Consider the following 6626-nt stretch of genomic DNA (forward strand, 5'->3'; position numbering starts at 1 on the left):
ATCAAGAGCAGTCAACCTTTACATTCTTTCTGACAGGTTCTAGGATTGTAAAACATGTGGTCACTTTGGTGGGGATTTTTTGATTTTTTTGTTTATTAATTCAAGTTGGGGAACAGGCTTGTTTCACATGTAAGTCCCATCTCCCTCTCCCTCCCTTCACCCCATCCCTCCTCCCCCACCTCCAAGCTACCCTCCACTCCATCCACCCACCACTCCCCAGGCAGGGTAGGGCCCCCAACAGGGGCTCTGCAAAGTCCACCAAATCTTCCTGTGCTGGGCCCAGGCCCTCCCCATGTGTCCAGAGACAGAGCACATCCCTTCATGTGGGATGGGCTCTCAAAGTCCTCCCCACACACCAGGGAAAAATGCCAGTCCACCTCCAGATGCACCCTGGAGTGCAGGGCCTCCCCATTGGCATCCATGATCAGGGGGCTGGATCAGTCCCCCACTAGCCTCCCAGACAGCTTCTGGGGTCGATATGCTTTCCCTTGTTCAGGCCAACTGTTTCTGTGAGTTTCTCTAACCTGGTACAGACCTCTTCGATCTTCATTCCTCCCTCTCTTCAACTAGGTTCCAGATTTCAGCTCAGTGTATTTCTGTGGATGCCTGTCTCTACTTCCATCAGCCACTGGATGAGGGCTCTAGGATAGCATAGAGAGTAGTCATCAATCTCATTCTAGGGGAAGGGCTTCTAGGCTATTCTCTCCTCCACCGCCCGGACTGTTAGCTCCTGTCATCCTTGTAGGTCTCTGGAGATCTCCCTAGTTCCAGATCTCTTCATGGACCTATAGTGGTTCCCTCTAGTATGGTATCTCTCATCCTGCTCTCTTTCCTCTATTCTTCCCCCTACTCAATATATCTGCTCCTCCTCTACTCTTCTTCTTGTGCTCTTATTGTGGCAGCACCCTCTCCTCTACCCTCATGCTCTCAATTAGTTCGGGAGTTCATGCCACTTCCCATTCCTGGGGTCTATTTATCCCTTAGAGTCCTTCATGATTCCTAGTTTCTTTGGTGAAGAGGATTATAGGCTGGTAAACCTTTGCTCTATGTCTAAAATTCATATATAAGTGAGTACATGCCATGTTTGTCTTTTGTAATTGGATTACCTCACTCAGGATGGTTTGTTCTAGTTCTGTCCATTTGCCTGCGAATTTCAACATTCCATTGCTTTTTTCTGCTGAGTAGTATACTCCACTGTATAAATGTACCACATTTTCTCTTTCCATTTTTCAGTTGAGGGACATCTAGGTTGCTTCCAGGTTCTGGCTATTACAAACAATGCTGGTATGAACATGGTTGAACATATGTCCTTGTTGTATGAACATGCACTATTTGTGTATACACCCAAGAGAGGAATGGCTGTACCTTGAGGTAGATTGATTCCCATTTTTCTGATCAATCGCCATATTGATTTACAGAATGGTCTTACAAGTTCACACTCCCACCAGGAATGGAGGAATGTTCCTTCTTCTCCGCATCCTCTCCAGCATAGGTTGTCATTGGTATTTTTGATTTTAGCCATTCTGACAGGTGTGAGGTGGTATCTCAGAGTTGTTTTGAGTTGCATTTCTCTGATGGCCAAGGATTTTGAGCACTTTCTTAAGTGTCTTTCAGCCATTTCAGTTCCTTTGTTGAAAAATCTCTGTTTAGTTCTGCACCCCACTTTTTAATTTCATTGTTCCGTGTTTTGGTGGGTAGCTTCTTGAGCTCCTTGTATATTTTGGAAATCAGCCCTCTGTCAGATGTGGGGTTGGTGAAGATCTTTTCCCATTCTGTGGGTGGTCATTTTATCTTAATGACTTTGTCCTTTGCCTTACAGAAGCTTCTCAGTTTCAGGAGGTCCCATTTATTGATTGCAGACCTCAGTGTCTGTGCTCCTGGTGTGATGTTCAGGAATCGGTCTCATGTGCCAATTTGTTCAAGGGTAATTCCCACTTTCTCTTCTAGAAGATTCAGTGTGGCTGGATTTATGGAGAGATCTTTGATCCATTTGCACTTAAGTTTCGTGCATGGTGACAGGTATGGATCAATCTGCAATCTTCTGCATGTCCGAATGCATTGTGCTAGCACCATTTGTTGCTATCTTTTTCCCATTGTATACATTTAGCACCTTTGTCAAAAATAAGGTGTTCGTAGGTGAGTGGGTTAATATCTGGGTCTTCAATTCGATTCCATTGGTCTATCTGTCTATTCTTGTGCCAATACCAAGCTGTTTTCAGAACTATGGCTCTATAGTAGAGCTTGAAGTCAGGGATGGTGATGCCTCCAGAAGATCTTTTATTGTAAAGAGTTGTTTTGGCTATCCTGGGTTTTTTATTTTTCCATATAAAGTTGAGTATTGTTCTTTCAATGTCTGTGAAAAACTGTGTTGGGATTTTGATGGGGATTGTGTTGAATCTGTAGATTGCTTTTGGTAGGATTGTCATTTTTACTATGTTAATTCTACCTATCCAAGAGCATGGGAGATCTTTCCATTTTCTGGTATCTTCTTTAATTTCTTTCTTTAAAGTCTCAAAGTTCTTATTGTACAGGTCTTTCACTTTTTTGGTTAGTGTTACCCCCAGATATTTTATGTTGCTTGTGGATATTGTGAAAGGTGATGTTTCCATGATTTCTTTCTCATTGAGTTTATCATCTGTATACAGTAGGGCTACAGATTTTTTTGAGTTAATTTTGTATCCTGCTACCTTGCTGAAGGTGTTTATCAGCTGTAGGAGTTTCCTGGTAGAGTTTTTTGGGTCACTTATGTAGACTATCATGTCATCTGCAAATAGTGAAAGTTTGACTTCTTCCTTTCCAATTTGTATCCCTTTGGTCCCCTTTTCTTGTCTTATTGCTCTAGCTAAAACTTCAAGTACAATAGTGAAGAGGTATGGAGAGAGTGAACAGCCTTATCTTGTTCCTGATTTTAGAGGAAATGCTTCCAGTTTCTCTCCATTTAGTTTGATGTTGGCTATTGGTTTGGTGTATATTGCATTTATCATGTTTAGATATGTTCCTGTTATTCCTGTTCTCTCCAAGATCTTTATCATGAAGGGATGTTGGATTTTGTCAAAGGCTTTTTCTGCATCTAGTGAGATGATCATGTGGTTTTTCTTTTTCAGTTTGTTTACATGATGGATTACATTGATGGTTTTTGTATGTTGAACCATCCTTGCATCCCTGGGATGAAGCCTACTTGATCATGGTGGATGATTTTTCTGATATGTTCTTGGATTCGGTTGGCCAATATTTTATTGAGTATTTTACCATCGATGTTCATGAGGGATATCGGTCTGTAGTTCTCTTTCTTAGTCTTATCTTTGTGTGGCTTGGGTATCAAAGTGATTGTGGCCTCGTAGAAAGAGTTTGGCAATATCCCATCTGCTTCTATTGTGCAGAACAGTTTGAGGAGTACTGGTATCAGCTCTTGTTTGAATTTCTGATAGAATTCTGCAGTGAAGCCATCTGGCCCTGGGCTTTTTTTGGTTGGGAGGCTTTCGATGACTGCTTCTATTTCATTAGGGGTTATGGGCAGATTTAAACTGTTTATCTGATCTTGGTTTAATTTTGGTAAGTGATATTTTTCCAGAAACCTGTCCATTTCCATTAGACTTTTGAATTTTGTGGAGTACAGTTTTTCAAAATATGACCTGAAGATTCTCTTGATTTCCTCAGTGTCCATTGTTATATCCCCTTTTCATTTCTGATTTTGTTAATTAGGATGCTCCCTCTCTCTGCCTTTTGGTTAATTTGGCTAGAGGTTTGTCTATCTTGTTGATCTTCTCAAAGAACCAACTCTTTGTTTCATTGATTCTATGTAATGTTTTCCTAGTTTCTACTTTATTGATTTCAGCTCTCAGGTTGATTATTTCCTGGCGTCTACTACTCCTTGGTGAGTTTGCTTCTTTTTGCTCTAGTGCTTTCAGTTGTTCTGTCAATTCTCTAATGTGACTTTTCTCCAGTTTCTTCATGTGTGCACTTAGTGCTATGAACTTCCCTCTTAGCACTGCTTTCAGAGTGTCCCATAAGTTTGGGTATGTTGTGTCTGCATTCTCATTAGATTCTAGGAAGTCTTTAATTTGTTTTTTTTTATTTCTTCCTCAACCCAGGAATGGTGCAATTGTGTGTTATTCATTTTCCAAGAGTTTTCAGGTTTTCTGCCATTCATATTGTTGCTGAATTCTAGCTTTAATGCATGGTGGTCTGATAAGATACAGGGGGTTATTTCAATTCTTTTGTAACTATGGAGGTTTGCTTTGTTTCCTACTGTGTGGTCAATTTTAGAGACGGTGCCATGTGGTGCTGAGAAGAAGGTATATTCTTTTGAGTTTGGATGGAATGCTGTATAGATATCTGTTAACACCAGTTGGGTCATAACTTCTTTCAGATCTTTGGTCTTTTTGTTAAGTTTCTGTTTGGTGGTCCTGTCTAGTGGCGTAAGGGGGTGTTGAAGTCTCCTACTATAAGTGTGTGTGGTTTTATGTGTGGTTTGAGCTTTAGTAATGTTCCTTTCACAAATGTGAGTGCCTTCGTATTTGGGACATAGATGTTCAGGATTGAGATTTCATCTTGATGGACTTTTCCTGTGATGAGGATGAAATGCCCTTCTTCATCTCTTTTGATTGATTTTAGTTTAAAGTCCAATTTGTTAGAAATAAGGATTGCTACACCAGCTTGTTTCTTGAGGCCATTTGATTGGAAAATCTTTTCCCATCCTTTTACTCTGAGGTATCGCCTGTCTTTGAAGTTGAGGTGTGTTTCTTGTAAACAGCAGAAGGATGGATTCTGTCTTCGTATCCATTCTGTTAGCCTATATCTTTTTATGGGTAAGTTAAGACCATTGACATTTAGGGATATTAATGTCCATTGTTCGTTGGTTCTTGTTTGTTTTGGATTTATTGTTGGTGGTGTCATTGTGTGTGGATTTTGCCCTCCTGCTTCTTTTTGTGTTTGGTAAAATTAGATTATCTATTGCCTGTGTTTTTGTGCATGTAGTTATGTTCCTTGGGTTGGAGTTTTCCTTCCAGAACCTTCTGTAGTGCTGGATTTGTGGATATGTATTGTTTAAATCTGTTTTTGTCGTGGAATATCTTGTTTTCTCCATCTATAGTGATTGAAAGTTTTGCTGGGTACATAGTCTGAGTTGACATCCATGCTCCCTTAGTGCTTGTAGGATATCCAAGACCTTCTGGCTTTCAGAGTTTCCATTGAGAAGTCGGGTGTGATTCTGATTGGTTTGCCTTTATATGTTACTTGGCCTTTATCCTTTGCTGCTCTTAATATTTTCTCTTTATTCTGTAGATTTGGAGTTTTGATTATTATGTGTCAGGGGGATTTCTTTTTGTGGTTCAGTCTGTTTGGTGCCCTGTAATCTTCTTGTACGTTCATAGGCATATCCTTCAGTAGGTTGGGGAAGTTTTCTTCTATGATTTTGTTGAATATGTTTTCTGTACCTTTGAGCAGTGATTCTTCACCTTCTTCTACACCTATTATTCTTAGGTTTGGTCTTTTCACAGTGTCCCATATTTCCTGGATATTTTGTGTTAGGGATTTGTTGGACTTGAGGTTTTCTTTGGTTGATGAATGTATATCCTCTAGTGAGTCTTCAATAGCTGAGATTCTCTTTTCTGTCTCTTGGATTCTATTAGTCATACTCATGTCTTTAGTTCCTGATCATTTATCCAGTCTTTCCATTTCCAGCATCACCTCATTCTGTGTTTTCTTTATTGTGTCTAATTCAGCTTTCATGCTTTGAACTGTTTCAAGAGCTTCCTTCACTTGTTTGGTTGTTTTATCTTGGGTTTCTTTTGTTCTTTAAGAGATTTGTTTATTTCTTGAATTTTTTTTCGTTTGTCTTTTCCTCCATTTCATGTAATTTTTTGCTTGCCATTTCTTCTATTTCTTTAAGGTATTTTCTTGTTTATTCTTTAAAGGTCTCTATCATCTTGCTGAGATAATTTTTAAGGTCCATCTTTTCTTCATGCACTGTGTTGGGCTTTTCAGATCTTGCTGGAGTGGAGTTCCAAATTCTGGTGGTGTCATATTGGTCTTTCTGTTGTTGAGCGAGTTCTTATTCTGTCTTCTTCCCATATCTTTTTCCAGTGAGTTCAGGTTGGGTATCTCTATCTCCTCCTGTTATACAGTAGTGTGTGTGGGCCAGGAATTCAATGTCCGAAGCTCTGGATGGTCTTGCCTCTCCTGGTAGTCTCCTCACTCTGAAGGAGTTAGGCCTCCATGGGGATCAGGTGTGTGGGGGCGGGACAGGAAGTAAGAGTGGGGTGTTTCCAGGCTCTGGGGGCTTTTCACTGCCTGGGCAGGTCTACCCCAAGCAGGAGCAGGCCCCGGGAGATCTGGGTGGATGGGGCTTTGGAAGGGAGTTGGGTAAGAGTAGTGGATCACTCACATCCTTGCAGATCGGTCGGTGGGAAGGGAAGGAAGAGTGGCCTGTACCCAGATTCTCGGAGCTCCTCCCTGCCTTGGCATGTCTACTTCAAGCAGGCACAAGCCTGGAGAGATCTGGGTGAATGGCGCTTTGGAAAATAATTGGGTAAAAGCAGGGGGTCACTCACCTAGTTGCTGATGGGTTGGCGGCGGGGATTTTTGTTTTAAAAACTCTTCTTTCCTAACTTATGATAATAACATTT

Source organism: Cricetulus griseus (genome assembly GCF_003668045.3).
Source record: "Cricetulus griseus strain 17A/GY chromosome 1 unlocalized genomic scaffold, alternate assembly CriGri-PICRH-1.0 chr1_0, whole genome shotgun sequence".
In the NCBI taxonomy this organism is placed as follows: Eukaryota; Metazoa; Chordata; class Mammalia; order Rodentia; family Cricetidae; genus Cricetulus; species Cricetulus griseus.